The sequence below is a fragment of the Humulus lupulus genome, chromosome 1, assembly GCF_963169125.1.
Source record: "Humulus lupulus chromosome 1, drHumLupu1.1, whole genome shotgun sequence".
Taxonomy (NCBI): Eukaryota; Viridiplantae; Streptophyta; class Magnoliopsida; order Rosales; family Cannabaceae; genus Humulus; species Humulus lupulus.
The window spans coordinates 125,654,288-125,673,037 of record NC_084793.1 but is presented as its reverse complement, the minus strand read 5'-3'; positions in this window follow the sequence as shown (position 1 = coordinate 125,673,037).

Below are 18,750 nucleotides of genomic sequence, written 5' to 3'. Positions count from 1 at the left end.
CTACGAGACCGCGACCTATATGGTGGACCATTGTTACAATGCCTCCGCGAGGGACCTGCGGGAGATTGAGACAAGGAGCCCGGAGAACATGATGTAGTCTTCATTGGGGATGAATCTCAAGGTAAGTTAGCCTTGCCATTAGTACTCCTTGTTTGTATGCATCATATGTTTTTCCTCTTTTTTTTTCCAAGGCAGTTGCCTTATAATCTTTTGGTCTTGTAGGGTGCTTTGGCCCTCCACCAGAGCATATCTTGGTCTAAGGCCAGGATCGAAGAGATCAGGGGCGGCATCAGGCTGCTCAGCTCGCCCTCGTGACGGCTCAACAACAGGAAAGGGATGCCAAGGCAGCCCTGACAATTGTGCGAATCGAGCTGGAGGCCTTCCGGACCAAGCTGTAGGAGGCCAAGGCCACCAAGGCCGCCCTAGCTGCTGCGAAGACTGAGCTCGAGGAGGCCAGGGCTACCCGGGCCGCACTGGACGCTGCAAAAGTTAAGGCCGAGGAGGCCAAGACCGCCCTGGCGGCGGAGAGGGCAGCTTCCAGCTCCTCCATGGAGGCTATACTGTACCATTGCTGGGTCTTCAACCTAGATGGTAACTTCTCCTTTCTGGGGTCGGATGCGTGGGATTCTTTCCTGGAGAAGTTCAAAGCTCACCTTCAGCAAGAGGCGCCCTCTGAGACCGGGGAGACTTCCACAGCCTCTGAGCAGGAGGGCGAGGTGTGACCTCATCGGAGCAGCCTGGCGGGGCGTAGGACTTCTTGCTTCCTTTTACCATTTACACAATTTTTTTTTAAACTTTATATTATGAGGTTTTTTAACCTCGAGACAATTGGTTTTATCAACTTTGCTCTTAATTGATTTACATCTTTTTGCCTCTATCTCATTTCTCTTTTATGCATTATGGTAATAACCTTAGTTTCTGTTGGTGTTGTGATTGACATCTTACGCTTTTCGTAAAAAAAAAAGACATCTGTTAACCAACTTGAACAAACTTCTAAGAGTTAAGTACTGGTTGCATCCAGGACGTTAATTTGAAAACTTAGTTCGCGTTAATCCTTTATTAATATCTCGTGCTTTTTAAGAAAAACATCGATCAATCAATTTGAATCAACTTCTAAGTTTTAGGACCTGGTTATATCCAGGACGTTAATTTGAAAACTTAGTTCGCGTTAATCCTTTATTAATATCTCGTGCTTTTTAAGAAAAACATCGATCAATCAATTTGAATCAACTTCTAAGTTTTAGGACCTGGTTATATCCAAGACGTTAATTTGAAAACTTAGTTCGCGTTAATCCTTTATTAATATCTCGTGCTTTTTAAGAAAAACAACGATCAATCAATTTGAATTAACTTCCAAGTTTTTTAGGACCTGGTTATATCCAGGATGTTAATTTGGAAACTTAGTTCGCGTTAATCCTTTATTAATATCTCGTGCTTTTTAAGAAAAACAACGATAAATCAATTTGAATTAAATTCCAATTTTTTAGGACGACCTGGTTATATCCAGGATACGACTTAGTTCGCGCCAATCCTCTATCAATATCTCGTGCTTTTTAAGAAAAACACCGATCAATCGATTTGAATTAACTTCTAAGTCTTTAAGATGACCTGGTTATATCCAGGCACCATATGCCCCCCAAGTAATTAGGAAAGGGTCTTTCGTGGTTACTTGAGATTACATCCACAAATATACACAATAATGGAAAAAGATTTAATTCTCATTACTTAATAAGCAAAAGATGGCCTTTCTGATTAAGCCTTACAAAGGTATCATTGATAATATTTCTTCAAATGGATAGCGTTCCAAGTTCGCGGGACTGCTTCTCCATTAAGCTGAGCTAACTTGTAGGTTCCTTCCTTAATGACCTCGATTATTTGGTATGGCCCTTCCCAGTTTGGTCCCAATACTCCGTCTTTGGGGTCTTTATTGGCTAAGAAGACTCTCCTGAGGACCAGGTTGCCAATGCTAAAGGCACGCTTTCTGACCTTTAAGTTGAAATAACGAGTGATCTTTTGCTGATAGTGCATGAGCTGGAGCTGTGAATCTTCTCGTCTTTCATCAATCAGGTCGTGGGACGTGCAGAGCAATTTGTGATTGTGGTCCTGGTCATATGCCCGGACTCTATGCAAGGCTACCTTTACTTCGACAGGAAGGACTGCCTCACTCCCGAAAGCTAGGGAGAAAGGAGTATGACCTGTCGACGTTCGATGCGAGGTCCGGTACACCCATAGTACCTGGGGGAGCTGTTCTGGCCAGACCCCCTTGGCTTCGTCCAGTCTTTTCTTAAGGCTCGCCTTTAGCGTCTTATTGATGGCCTCGACCTGCCCATTTGCCTGGGGATAGGCCACGGAGGAGAAGCTTTTTACAATGCCGTGCCTCTCACAGAATTCGGTGAAGAGGTCGCTGTCGAACTGCATTCCATTGTCGGATACGATCTTCTTTGGCAGCCCGAACCGACAGATAATGCTTTTGACCAAGAAGTCGAGGACTCTCTTTGAAGTGATTGTTGCCAAGTGTTCTGCCTCTGCCCACTTGGTGAAGTAGTCGATAGCCACCATCACGTAACAGACTCCTCCCTTTCCAGTAGGGAGGGCGCCAACCAAGTCGATTCCCTAAACCGCGAATGGCCACGGGGACGAGATCATCTTCAGCTCGACTGGGGGAGCTCGGGCAACTGTGGTGAATCGCTGGCACTTGTCACATTTCTTGACGTAAGAGATCGAGTCCTTTGATAGAGTGGGCCAGTAATATCCTTGCCTTAAGATCTTCAGGGCCAAGCTTTGCCCCCCAGTGTGATCTCTGCAAAAACCCTCATGTACTTCTTGCAAAATGGTCTTCACCTTGCCTGGCAGAACACATCGTAGGAGGGGTAGAGAGTGCCCACGCCGGTATAGCATCACATCTACCACTGTATACCTCGGAGCCTGGTAAAGTACCCGCCTTGCATCATTACGCTCTTCAGGTAACTTTCCTTCGGTGAGATATTCGAGGATGGGGGTCATCCAGGTCGGTCTGGCGTCGATCATCTCGACCTCCTCCCCGACTTCTTCTATGCTTGGTTTCTCCAAGAACCCTACTGGTACTAACCCTAAAGTCTCCGTCTCCCCCGAGGTAGCGAGCTTTGCGAGGGCGTCTGTGTTGGCATTCTGCTCCCGAGGTATCTGCTCGATTGAGCCCCATTCAAATGCAGACAGCTCGACTTTTACCTTGGCCAGGTAAGCAGCTATCTTGGTTCCCCGTGATTGGTATTCACCTAGCACCTGGTTTACCACGAGCTGGGAATCGCTGTAACACTGAACGGAGTTGGCCTTCAGCTCCTGGGCCACCCTTAGCCCGGCCAGTAAAGCTTCGTATTCAGCCTCATTGTTGGATGCCTTGAATCCGAATCTCAACGCCGAGTGGAATCTATGTCCTTCTGGGGATATCAAAATAATTCCAGCCCCGGAGTCGTTCTCGTTAGATGAGCCATCTACGAAGACCTTCCATGAGGCCTGGCCCGAGGTGGCCTTGGGAAAATCTTCCACAGGATCTTTCGGAATCCTGTGCATTCTGCCACAAAATTAGCCAAGGCCTGTCTTTTTATTGCAGTTCGCGGAATGTACAAAATCTCGAACTGGTTGAGCTCAATAGCCCACTTCAACAGACGTCCCGATGCTTCAGGTTTTTGCAAAACCTGCCTTAAAGGTTGATCAGTTATGACATGTATTGAGTGGGACTGGAAATACGGCCTGAGCTTTTGGGAGGCCATAATGAGGCAGAAAGCCATCTTCTCCATCAACGGATATCGGGACTCAGCTCCGAGAAGCCTCTTGCTGATGTAATAGACTGGCTTCTGAACCCGGTCTTCTTCTCGGACCAATACGACACTAGCTGCGTCTTCTGTGAAAGCTAGGTAAAGGAAAAGAGGCTCTCCTGCCGTTGGTTTGGACAATACGGGCGGCTCGGCTAGATATGCTTTTAGGTCGAGGAAGGCACGTCCGCACTCCTCGGCCCACTCGAACTTATTATTCCCCCGGAGCAGGTTTTAGAATGGCAAGCACTTGTTGGTAGATTTAGAGATAAACCGATTAAGGGCTGCCACCCTTCCTGTCATGCCTTGAACGTTCTTTCACGACTGAGGTGAGGGCAGCTCAAGCAATGACCTGTTCTTATCGGGGTTTGCCGCGATTCCTCTGGTATTGATAATGAAACCCAGGAATTTTCCAGATGCGACCCCGAAAGTGCACTTCTGCGGGTTAAGCCTCATGCTGTATTCTCTCAATATCTTAAAGCATTCTCCCAGGTCTGCACATAAATGAGAACGAATCTCAGATTTTCTTTGGAGGAATTTCTGATGCTGAAAAATTGCATCTGTCTGCTGAATTGAAGATGACAGAGGGTTTGTTTCCTCTAAAATACCTTGGTGTCCCTATGAGACCTACCAAATGGAAGCATGAGGATTGTGATGTCATTATTCAGAAAATCAAAATGAGATTACACACTTGGGCTAGTAGACACTTGTCTTATGCTGGCAGAATGCAATTGATTCACTCGGTTTTGTTTGGGCTAAGGAACTATTGGATGAGTATTTTTGTTCTTCCTCAAAGCATAATAAAAGAAATTGAGAGACTCTGTCGTGGTTTTCTTTGGGGAGTTAATGGGAATAGATGTAAGATTCACATGGCTTCATGGGAAAAAGTTTGTCTGCCTAAGGTGTTTGGGGGGCTCGGCTTCAGAAATGGTCAGAGGTGGAATCATGCTATTTTGGAAAAGTATATCTGGGCGATATCAGAAAAGAGGGACTTGCTGTGGGTGAAATGGATAAATTCCATTTATTTGAAAGGCTATGATTTCTGGACCTATAAACTGCCTCCGGATACCAGCTGGTACTGGAGAAAATTATGCAATCTGAGAGACAAATTTAGTAGGGAAGATGTGAAGGCTGCTGGTTTAACTGGGAAGTTTTACTCTTCCATTTTATATAACAACTCTCTATGCCACCAGCAGGTTGGATACCACAAAGCAGTTTGGAGTAGGTTATCTCTGCCTAAGCATAGATTTTTGTTATGGCAGGTTGTCCATGCCCAGCTACTTACATTTGATAACTTGCTTCGTTTTAGAGTGCCTTTAGACTCCTTACTGTGCCCAGTTTGTGGTGACTTTGAGGAGAGTCATTCCCACTTGTTCTTTGAATGTTCTCTATCTAAGCAGGTGTTGGATCACGTTTTTGGTTGGTTGGATTGCAATACTTGGCCTTATGAGTTTGACAGATGGAGGACATGGATTTCAAACAGAAACAATGGTTTCATTTTTCATTTGGCTATCATGATATTAGCGGCTACTGTTTATAGTATCTGGAGGAATCGTAACAACTGTATTTTTGATCATTTCTCTAAGTCTGCTTTGAGCATAGCTTCGAAAGTTAAGTCTGTTATTCATCATAGACTGATAAGTATTCGTAAGCAGAAGCTTTCTGCTCAGGATCACAGAATATTATCTCATTTTGTAATGTTTTCCTGAGCTGAGTTTTGGTGTTCAGTAGAGTTTGTTTTTAGTTGTTTTGTTTTTGGTGAGGCTTTTTGTTCTGCCTCTGTTAGCTGTTAATTTGGTTTAGTGTTTGTACTGTTCTTGTTTGATTAATGAAGTTTTCCTTTCTTCTTGATCAAAAAAAAAAAAAAAAAATAGATAACATGGTCCATGGATCTATTGCTTGGTATAAAGATTTAATTATTGACCATTTCGCCTTGATTAATTGTAATTTGGAGATTGGGATAATTGACTGCTTCAACATTTTTCTATAGGGTTAATAATTTAATTGGGAAATCAGAATAATGTATAATATTGTTGGTCTTGAATGATTGTGGAGGGTGGAGAATGACTCTTAACTGTTTCTTTAAATCGTAATATCAACTCATTATTGCTTTTATGTTTATGTTATTTAAATTTCAACTTGAGAAAAAAATCCCTTATTTAATTTTTGTTGTTAATCATTGAATAATAATTTGAACGTAGTCCTCGTGGGTTCGACTCATATTTATTGTTATACTGATATAATTGGTAATATTGAAAAGAAAATAATAATTAAATTTGATACGACACACGATACTCGCCAAATTTTTGGCGCTGTTGCCGAGGACTATTGTTATTCACTTTATTATTCAAATTTATTTGTTTGCAACTAATTAGTTTTTACCGTGGAATTGTCAGGTGTATATGTATGGTGAAGACGATACACAAGATTGACTACAAAAAATCAAAGATTATCTCGAGGCATCGTCCGCGTCACACTCTTCCAGAACTATCATTGATAATCCACTCTTTCAACATCATTATCAACGTTTAGAGTATGTTAAAGATCCATTACCATCTGACAATGAATATGATTTTGACGATTCAATTCGATCCTATAAAACAATGGCCCAACTAAGGATGTTGAAAGAGTTGGCAGCGTTAGATCTTGACCAACAACCGCTTTGCATCCAGTATCCACTTTTGGATGTAAACTTTGAGTTGAAGTCGGGCCTCATTCACTTATTGCTTTCTTTCCATGGGTTGGACGGTGAGGACCCGAATAAACATTTGAAGGAGTTTCATATTGTATGTTCTAGTATGAAACCTGCCGCACTGAGTGAAGAACAAAATAAGCTGCGAGCTTTTCCTTTCTACCCGAAGGATGTAGCTAAAGAGTGGTTGTACTATCTTCCACCTGATACTCTTGAAACTTGGAATGGTATGAAGACTATGTTTTTGGAATGATATTTCCCAGCATATAAAGTTGGAAGCATCAGGAGAGAGATCTGCGGAATAAGAAATTATACAGGAGAGTCTTTGTATGAATATTGGGAGAGATTCAAGCGGTTGTGTGCTAGTTGCCGTCATCATCAGATAAGTGAACAACTCCTAATCTAGTACTTTTACGAAAGATTACAATCACTGGAAAATAGTATGATTGATGCAGCCAGTGGGGGTGTACTAGTTGATAAGACTCTTGCTGCAGCCAATAGCTTGATTTCTAATATGGCTGCCAACTCATAACCGTTTGGCATTCGCCAAGATCCTAATCCACCACCAAAGTCAGTTAATGAGATGATCAATTCAAACGAGAACCAGCTTGGTCATCAATTGGCTTAATTAATTGCAGTGGTTCAACAACTTGCTTTAGATCAACAAGTGCGACCATGTGGAATATGTCAGGTGATGGGCACGCTACTGATACTTGCCTTACTCTATTTGAGGGAGAGACTGAGGGTGTTAATGTTTTAGGTAATTTCCTAGGTCAATTATGCCATATGTACTATGAACCTTTTTCACAAACTTATAATCTTGGCTAGTGTGATCATCCAAATCTTTGTTATGGGAATCACCAACAAGCTGCTCCACAATCTACACCTGTTAGATCGCCTGATTTTTCTCCTCAACACAATCTCAACAGAACTGTGCACCTAGACCATCGCAAGCACCACAAGATTCTCAACCACCAAGTACAAAACCCTCTACTGAAGATTTAATCAATGCAATTCCTACCAATATGCTTTAGTTTCAGAAAACTACCCAAGCATCCATCAAAATTTTGGAGAATCAGGTGGGACAACTAGCAGCATCATATAATAGGTTGGAAGCTCATCTTTCTAATAAATTGCCTTCATAACCTGAAAAGAATCCCAAGGAGAATCTAAGTGTGATAACACTGCAAAATGGTATACAATATGAGCCACCCACAAAACCTTCATCGCCAGCTCCAATGCAAAAGCAAGTAGTAGATAACTCCATTCATGATGAACCATCAATGCAGAAAAAGTCACATAAACCAACTATGCCAACCTATGTCCCTCGTCTGCCTTTTCCTAGCAGATTGAAAAAGTTTAAGAAAGAGGAAGTTGACATGGAAATTCTTGAGACTTTTCACAAAGTTGATGTAAACATTCCATTACATGATGCTATTAAACAAGTTCCATGTTATGCTAAATTTTTGAAGGAGTTGTGCACAAATAAGAAGAAATTGAAGGGTGATGCAAAGATAAGTGTGGGGGAGAATGTCTCTGCTATTCTCCAAAAGAAGCTGCCACCAAAATGCAGGATCCTGGAACCTTTACAATTCCTTATATGATTGGGAATAAAAGGATTGAACGATGTATGATAGATTTGGTAGCATCAACTAATGTCATGTCATATTCATCATATGTTTCTTTAAATCTTGGGCCACTAAAGGAGACATGAGTTATTATTCATCTGATCGATCGCACTAATGCTTATCCTTTAGGGGTAGTTGAAGATGTGCTGGTAAAGGTTGATGAACTTGTCTTTCCAGTAGATTTCTATATACTTGAAATGGGGGATGCATCAATACCCAATCCGACACCAATTTTATTTGGGAGGCCATTCTTGATGACAACAAATACAAAGCTGGATGTTAGAGTAGGAATGCTGACAATGGAATTTGATGGTGAAGTTATCAAATTCAATGTGTTTGATTCTCCTGGTAAGATCAAAGGGAATGAGACTTCATTGCAATACCCAACATAAAGATCTTGAGAGCAGCATTCATTCGAGCTAACGACGTTAAGCAAAACGTACTTGAGGGAGTTTTCTTTTCCTTATCTTTCATTTAATTTTCATTGAGGAAAATGTACTGTTAAAGTGTGGGGAAAGAGAACAATTTCATTTTTGTTTGTTGTTGGGTTTATTTTTTTGTTACATTTTATGTTTTTGCTTTTTTTTTTCTTTATGTTTTCATTTTTTAGTCTGTTTTTTTTATTTGTTCGTGTGTTTTCTTGTGTTGGTCTTGTTGAACGTAGTGAACGATGATGGGAGGAACTATGTATTGTACTGAATGTGATGTTAGATAATGATGAATTCTATATGATTTGTGTTTAACCCATGTATGATTGCTACTTAAGCTTGAGCTTGTATTTTGGAATTTATCTACACAATTGATTTTACTTCTTATTTGAATTAGAATTTTTTTTTGCATGTTGGAAATTTAAAGTCCCTATCACTCTAGAAAGTATTGATTAATTATTTGAGCCTTTCAAGCCTGCCTTGATTTGTTATTCCATTTTTGAGCCATAATGACTATTCTTTTCTTCTGTGAACCTAGAATCTAGACCTTTGCAGCTTTGAAAATTTTAATCCTTTCTTGTAACCCATTGCACCATAGTCATAAGTGCATGCTATTTTGTGGGATGGATATTATAAAGAAGGGAGGAAAATTATGTAATGATTCTTTTGTTTGGGTTGTGCTGTGAATGTAAAGGATCTCATATTCCCCTATGAAATGTGAATTGAAAAAAAAAAAGAGTTTGCAATGAAAAATTTAATATATATATATATATATTGCAAAAGAATAAGTGCGGGGGCAATAGTGAGATCATTGTGAAAAGAAGAAGATAAAATATTGTTTATTCTAGATTTGTATGTGAAGTTTGTGGGAAGATCTAAAGATTAGAAAAAAAATGTATGCTATGGTGTGAATTGAGCCTAAATGTAACGTTTTCATCTACCTCTAACCTTAGCCTTACATTACAAGCTTAAAAGACCTTTTGATTATTGGTTATGTGTATTTATATTAGTGTAAAATAATTGGTCAATGTCTATGGAGTGAATGTTCTTTCATGATAATTATTTTCTATAGAAGACACACACACACACACACACACACACACACACACACACACACACACACACACATATATAAATGTTTGACATGTAGGAATTGATTTTGATACATCTTAGTGGGTAAGATTAATTGTTAATATGGTTATAAAGATTGAATTTAAGTAGTGATTCACTCTGGGGTTGAAAGTCTAATGAATATGGAATTTGGATTTATTCTAGCATTATATATTTGTGTGATTCTCTGAGACAATCATCACTTTCAACAAGATTGTTCCTTAACTGAGTCTAGTTTATTTTGTTTGACATTTTTTTTATTATTTTAGTTTTAGTTAGTTGCTAAGAGACTAGAAAAGTTCAAGTGTGGGGGAATTTGATAAGTTCATTGTTATATATATATTTTGCAAGTTCTTTCGTATTTGGATGATGCTAATTTTGTGTTTTAAGAGATTTTAACTTCATTTTTTAAGTTTTCGATATTTAAACTAAGTTGTAATTTTTGTTGATAACACTCACATATTTGATGCAATTTTGGTTTAAGAATTTTATAGGCCACAAAAAAGAGTTGCAAGATGAAGTTGAGATGTAATTCTAATGTGTCTTGAAGTCTCTAAGCATATATTGTGATGTTGCGGTGAATGAAACTTGAGTAGCAGCTTACAAAATCAAGAGAAGTAAAATTTGGAGTGTTGGTTGCGGCTCAAAGAAGTGGTGGCTGCAACCTAATTACAAGGAATTAGGATTTTGGAAACAACAAGTTTTTGCCGCTGTGAGTACTTCTTCAAGTAGTGGCCAAAATACAATTTTTTAAGAGAAACTATGGACTGGCCGCAACCACTACTTTTCCAGGCCGTGACTCAAAGCTAAATCAGGCACACTGGCCATGGCAACCACTTTTCTAGGCTGTGGCCAGTCAACACAATTTCAGTTTTATGTTATTTTTAATTAGATTTTTAAGAAGATTATAAAAGAGTTTATGGCTAAGGTTTTCATAAATTTTGAATTACGAATTGTGGAGATTAGAAGAATAGAGGAGAGGAGAGGACAACAATCTTTCCTACATCAAACTAGCTTTTCCTTCTTCTCTTTAAAACTCTTTAATTTCAATTATGATTATGTTATTGGTTATGTTTGTACTTATGGAGTAATCTTCCCTTAGGTTAAGGATTATATCAAAACCCAAGACATGAATTCTTGATTTTCAATAATGAATGTTATTTCTTGATTTCTCCAATGTTAAATTGCTTCTATTCTTATATGATTAATGATATGAATTAGGTGATATCTTGTTAGATGTAACGCCCTGGATAGCCAAGACCGTTACACTGTGTGTTTACAAAGTGCCAGACTTGCTAACCAAGTCATTAAAGTAAAAACGTGTTACTGAAACGGTAGAGGAACTAGGGTTAAAAGTGTTTTGGTCTCAAAAGTTACATTTTCATTACTAAACATTGTTTCATTACATGGGATCCCAAAAATGACAGTTTCAAAGGTCATTTACAAAATTTACAAGGTTTAAATACATTAGTGGCCGTACTAAGGCAAAATGAGCAGTTAGGTAGTCTCTGTCCTGACACACTCCTCGACCATGGTGATCGAACGGCTAACTATGTACATTACACCTCCGAGCTCTCCACCTCAGGCCTGGTCCAGCTTGCCCTTGCCCTTACCTGCACCACGAAGCACCCGTGAGCCAAGGCCCAGCAAGAAAACACAGCAATGACAGAGCATGAACAACTAGCAATCAAGTCATTTACTCATATAGCATCTCGTAAATTTCAAGTATATCATCATTCAAGCATACCACATACTAAGGATTTCATCTCATAAAACATAATGCACAGACGATAACCAGGGCTAGCGCCCACAGGCTGCTCCCTCTGTTATCCTAATGTTTCTGGCTCCCAGTGGCCAATTCGCGCCCCGTGCGCTAAAATCATGAACGGTACTCTTAGACCGCTTATACGTGTCCCTTGGCATAATACCAACGATGACACAATACAACTCTCGGGAGCACTTAGTCCCATTCACAACCATATATTCGGGTGCGGTTTTCTTACCTTTCAATTCACTGGTTTTCGATACCACGTAGCCGCAAGCACGGTCATCTACCCCGAGCCTCTCCAAAGTCCTAATCACAACACAAATAATATTCTTTGTCATTAACCAATCCAAGACTACCTTCCCGGTACCTAACCCACACTCTCGGAACCCCCAAAACCTTAGAACAACACCCCGGAGACATCCCCCGAACCCCCGGGGCAAAGGCCTAAAATTGTCAAAAAAAATAACACCCTGAAATTAGCCTTGTGCCGCGGCACACAAAACCCGTGCCGCGGCACGCCTTCGCAGCCCAGAATTCTGGGTTTTTCCTTCGCATTTTCCCGAGCTCCAACCTCTCCAATTCACCCCAAACTCCATCCTAAGTCCCAAAACCAACTCCAAACCCCTAACAAACCTCACAACAACCCAACGACATCATACCCAAGCTCACTCACACCTTCAATCCTAAAATTCACTCTTGAATTTCACACTTAACAACTCAAACCAGAAAAATTATGAACAGCTTGAACTCAAACACAACCCACACTTCAAACTCCCTATACCTTAACAAAAATGAGCCTAATAAACATACAGAGACCTTACCTTAGGTGATGGGTTCAACCTCCAGCTCTTGACCTCCTTCCCCCTTGATTCCCAATTCTGAAATTACATAAAACCAGCCACCAACTTGCCTCAACTCACCTTCCTTAACTAAAATTCAGACTTAAAACTTGGATATAGCATAATCAAAATCTTACCTCTGAGTATTCTTGGTCTAAGCCTGCTTGACAACTTCAATCACTCTTGATTCTCCTTCCAAAAGTTAAATTCAGTCTCTCCCTTCTTCCTCTTAAGTTTGCTCTTCCTCTAGGTTTCTAATTTCAGCATAAACCCATCTCCCCAAATATTATACGTATATGATATTCCCCCTTCAGCTGATAATCATCCATCCTACCAAATGTCTACTCTACCCTTCCACTAATACCCCTTCCTAACTTAACCTCAAGGCCATACTTGTCTTTTCACCAGCTTTGCAATTCTACCACTTTCCCATAAAACCTGTTACTCTCTATGGTTACTAACAGTTACGCAGGTTACCAAATCACCAGTTACCACTATCTAGTTTCCTAGGACCGTCTCGGCACGTGCATCACGTTGGTATCACAGAACCCACGCGGTACAATTCACACATCATAATTATCACATAATATAATTCACATAATCATATAACATGCCTAAATCATTATCATGCATCTTAATCATAAAAATCACACATAATTCCCATCATGCCCTCCCGGCATTCTAATCAAGGCCCTTAAGCCTTCTTAGTGAATTTGGGTCGTTACATTAGATGACCAACTAATTAGGATGTTTCATTACTCTACTATCATCTTAGAATTGCTATTCACCTAATAGTTTAGGGCTCTAAGTGTATGTGATAATTTTCAATTCATAGTATTGTCATAGGTACTATTGATTGTGATGACGTTTAGAACCTAGGTTAAACAAATTTTATGCTAAATTGATTTGTTTCTTAGATTAACCTATCTCCACAGAAAATAATGTTATTCCTAGGTTAAATAGATTACATGCTTCATGGATCTATTGCTTGGTATAAAGATTTAATTATTGAGCGCTTCGCCTCGATTAATTGTAATTGGGAGATTGAGATAATTGACTACTTCAACATTTTCTATAGGGTTAATAATTTAATTGGGAAATTAGAATAATGTGTATTATTATTGGTCTTGCATGAATGTGGAGGGTAGAGAATGATCTTAACTATTTCTTTAAATTGTAATATCAAATCATTATTGCTTTTATGTTTATGCTATTTAAATTTCAACTTGAGAAAAAAAATCCTTCTTTAATTTTTGTTGTTAATTCTTGAATAATAATTTGAACGTAGTGCTCTTGGGTTCAACTCATATTTATTGTTATACTGATATAGTTGGTAATCTGAAAAGAAAATAATAATTTAATTTGATACGGCACACGACACCCGTCAGTTAACTTTTATAATAACTTTGGATTGCGAATTTTAGAGGTTAGAGCAGCAAAGGAGGAGAAAAGACATCATCATCTACATTCTTCAATCTAGTTTTTCTTTCTTCTCAAAACTCCTTTACTTTCACTTAATATTTATGTTTGTGAATATGAATTTGATTATGGAGTAGTTTTCTTTGTAGTTGAGGGTTATTTCAAAACCCTAGACATGAGATCTTGAATGCAATCATAAATTTTATTCCTTTTATTCCCTTATATTAATTTTTTTTATTATTCTAATTGAATGCTGTGAATATTATGAGATCTTGTTAGGTGGTCAATTAATTGGGGTTTTACATTATTCTACTATTGTAATGACCCAAAAATGCTAATAGGGTTTAGTGCCTTGATTAGCGTACCGGGAGGGCATAATTAGATATGTATGTGATTACGTGATTTAAATGCGTGACTATATGACATGCATGACATATATGATGATGTGAATATATTATATGCATGTTTATGAGTATTAGATATGCATGTGGGCCCTTTATTGTTTATAAAGGCATATTTATAATTTTGGCCCGTTAAGGGCATAAATGTGATTATATGTGTTAAATGGTTGAGACCATATTATTATGTGGATATATTTGCAGTATATGGCTGGCGATCCTAGTGAGCGGAATAGTCACAGCGGGGAATAATACCCAGGTCGGGGTGAGCTTAGGGGTATTTTGGGAACTTAGAATATATTTTGGGGTTTATTGAGTAACGAGAAAGTATTTGGTAATTATTTGGGCATGAGGAGATTAATTGGCAAATGGTAGGATAACTCGAGGAATTAGTGGGAATTGGGAAAAAGACCATGTTACCCTTAGAACAATTGGAGGGCTGAGTTGTCTTGAGGGATACTTTAGTCTTTTTGGCTAAGGTGGAGGATCAGCTGAGGTTTAGGAAACCACCAGAGTTAGTAGGAGCACACTTGATCTCTCTCACTCCTTCACATACATGTTTCTATCCTCCTCTCTCTAGAACCTAAGGGAAACTTTGAGTTTTGAAGGAGAAACTTAAGAAAACAACTTGGGAATGGAGCTTAAGGGAACTGGGAAATTAAAGCTAGGGCAACCAAGAATTTGCTAAGGATTTAAGCTGCATGAAGAGGGATTTCAAGACTGGTTTTGGGTATTTGACAAGTGTAAGTAATGGTTTATAGGTTGGTCATGATGTTTAGGCTATAAGGTTAAGGATTCTAGGTTTAGTTATGAGTTTGGCTGATGATTGGGGTTGAATTTTGAGGTTTAGGCTTGAGGAAAAACGCAGGAAAAAGTTTGGTTTTCTGGGTTTGGGGGCTCGGGCCGTGCCCTGTTCTTCAAGCGCCGCGGCTTGTGTGCTTGAGGAGGCTGGAAGGACTCTGTTCTGTCTAGGCGCACCACAGCGCAAGGTATAGCGCGTCGCGACCCATGTCCTTCAGCAGAGAGGCATTTTGCCTCTGACTTGAGCGCGCCGGGACCCTTAAGGGGCTAGTCGCGACGCAAATCCAAAACCAAGGTTGGGTTTTAAGCTCGGGAACCCAAATGTTAAGGCTCGGGAAGGATCCTACTACCCGGATTGGTAGAATCCAAGGTTCTGGAGGCTAGATTAATATTCTGAAGTTGTTTATTGGATTGGAATTCGATAGTTATCCACTATTGCTTGTGACTAGGATTACCGTTAAGACTCAGGACTGAGATCGTGCTCGGGACTGCTCTATATTTATCGCTCGAGACTTGAGGTAAGAAAACTGCACCCATGTGGTTGTGTACGAGACTGAGATTCCCTGTAATTGAACATATGTGTGTTCTGTAACTTATATGACTGTTATGTGTAAAATGAAAGAACGACCTAAGGGTGATGGGGCTGATGATAAGTGTACTGAACGTAGCTCGACCTAAGCGAGCTGAGATCGGCTAGATAAATAGAGGGCTCGGCCTAAGGGAGCCGACACCTGAACATTTGTATTACTGATCAATATATATGCTTGAAAATATATGTTTACCATCGTTTATCTTAATACTTGTACTCTGCTGATTAACTGAATTAATTGGATTGAAGTTTATTTTATACTCTTGTTGCTGTCTATGCTTGTTGATTATGGTTTTCTTGCTGGGCCTTGGCTCACGGGTGCTACGTGGTGCAAGTAAAGGTAAAGGTAAAGGTAAATGAAAGTTGGTCCAACCATGAGTTGGAGAGCTCTGGGGGCAAAGTGTACATCGTCAACTGCTCGACCACCACGACCGAGGGAATTTACAGGAATTAGAGCTCTAAACTGTATATTGCCATTTAGACTGGCTTTTTGCTGTACCAACTTTTGAGGGTTGTTTTTCCGCCGTGTAAATACTATTTTTTGGGATCCCATGTATCAAACACTTGTTTTCATGAAAATTAATTGTTTTCGATCAAAATCTTGTAATCCTAACCTGACAGTTGATGTTAGAATCACATTTATGTCCAAACGACTTGGTTAGCAAGTCTTGCACTATTTTAAACACACCGTGTAACGGTCTTGGTTATCCATGGCGTTACAACTATCATATTAGGATTGTTGTTCACCTAATAGTTTAGGATTCTAAGTAGAGTGATAAATTTCAATTAGGGTATTGTGACAGGTATCTTGATTGTGATGAAAAATAGAACCTAGGTTAAATGAATTGCATGCTTATTAATTTGTTGCGTAGATTAACATGTTTCCATAGAGTGTCATGCTTTTATGAGGTTAAATAGATAGCATGCTTAATGGGTTTATTACTTGGTAAACAAGATTAATTACGAGTGCTTAGCTTTAATTAATTATAATAGGGAAACTGAGATAATTGATTGCTTAAGTGTTTTTTTAGGGGTTTATAGTTTAATTGGGAATAAGGAGTATTATTTGTCATTGTTGATAGATATTGTCGAAGGTAAAGAGTAATTCTAGACAATTTCTTTAATATCGTTTTATCCTTAGTTATTTAACCTTTAATCATCATTTTATTTATGTTTTTAGTTTTTAAAACTAAACCCCACATCTAATTTCAGTTTAGTTCTTATTTTGAATGATAAACTGAATAATAGTGCTCATGGGTTCGACTCTTACTACCACTTTACTAATAATTTAGTGAGTAATAATAAATAAATATATTTAAATTTGATACGGCATATGACACGCATCAAATTTTTGGCACTGTTGTCAGGGAGTGTTTTATTTAATTTGTTATTCATTTTTCTTTTCTTTTTACTAACTTGGTCTATTAGCTGTGGTTGATGTTTTTAAGGCTTGCATTGAACTTGGCTTGAGACATGGCAATGTACTATCAACACTGCTATGATCCACAAATAAATAAATATGACCCCTATTTTAACAATTACAATTCACAATGGGGGGAATAATCTAATACTTTCTAAGATGAAAATCAATATGTTGAGCCGAATTACTACTCTCCATCAAAATATAATGAGTTCGTACCACAATATTCAGATCCCTCAATTCGAGATCTCGTAAATGCATTGAAAGCTAGGAATCTCCAACTTCAACAAATGTCACAGTAGGCTTACGTGCCTCCTCCTGAACAACCTCCTACAGGAATGCAACAAGATCAGGAACCATTAATTTTAAATATGCTAAAAACATTGATGGCTTCAAATATACAAACCCAAGTAATTCTTCAAAGTAATCTGAAATATTTTTAAAATTGGAAGAGTACAATGGGACAAATTGCTACATCATTGAATAATCTTGAGGTTGAGAATTTTGGAGAATTACCCACAGAACTGGGGAGTAATTTAATAGATAATGATAGTACCCTATCTCTCCAAAGTGGTACACAATTTGACTCATCACCTCACCCAGACAAAATATTTAATCCAATTCCAACTCAAGAAGTCAACAATTCAACCCCAGAAGGATTCTCTCCACAGGAGGTTGACACTCCCACTTCAGTTGGTCCATCATTACAGAAAAAGTCATACAAACCAACTGTCACGACTTATGTATCTCTTCCGCCCTTCCCGAGCACATTGAAAAAGTCTAACAAAGAGGAGACCAACAAGGAACTACTTAAAACTTTTTGCAAAGTAGAGGTTAAAATTCCACTCATTGATGCATTCAAGAAAGTACCTCTCTATGTTAATTTCTTGAAAGAGTTGTGTACTAACAGAAGAAAGCTGAGAGGTGATAAAAAAATAAGTATGGGGGAGAATGTTTTCCTATTCTCCAAAGGAAGTTCCTACCCCAAGTTTCAAGACCCTGGGATGTTTACAAATCCATGCATCATCAGTAAAACCAGGTTTGATCATTGTATGATAGATTTAGGAGCACCTATTAATTTTATGTCTTATTTTATTTTTGCTTCTTTAAAGCTAGGGTTATTAAAAGAAACTGGTGTTATTATTCGATTAGATGATCGCACTAATGTTTATTCCCAAAGGGTAGTTGAAGATGTTTTGGTGCATGTTCAATTATATTAATAAGTACAAGAGGAAGAAGGTTCTGTTAAATAACCCACCATAACAATTATGAGCACATCATTAAGTTGAGCTAACGACGTTAAACAAAGAAAACTTGCGGTAGTTTATCTTACCCTTATCTTTTTATTTTGCATTGATTATTTATTTAGTATATGCCTTGAGGAAAATGCTAAAATTAATTATGGAGGAATGGAAAAATGCTTGTTTTATTTTTATTTGTCATTTCTTTGGTTTATATTTGTGTTTGTGTTGTTTAGTCTTTTCTAGCACTACTACAAAATTGTACTTAGATGACATGCATGAGATGATGTTTGTAGTAAAACTGTCGTGTCATGTTAAAAATATACATGACACAACAGTCGCTTACAAACTGTTGTGCCATGCAAATTAAAACTCACATGAAACGACAGTTCTAATGAGACTGTTGTAACATGCCTATTTTTAACATGAGACAACATTTCTACTTAAACTGTTGTCTAATGCAATACAATTTTTCTAATCAAGTACTAATTTAATTTGTATTTTTTTAATATAATTTAATATATTTTATGTAAATATATTAATAAAAAGTATTAATTAATAATTTGCAATACACAATACCTACTAGTTAAAGAATGAGTTTTATTTTTAAATGAGTTATTCAAATA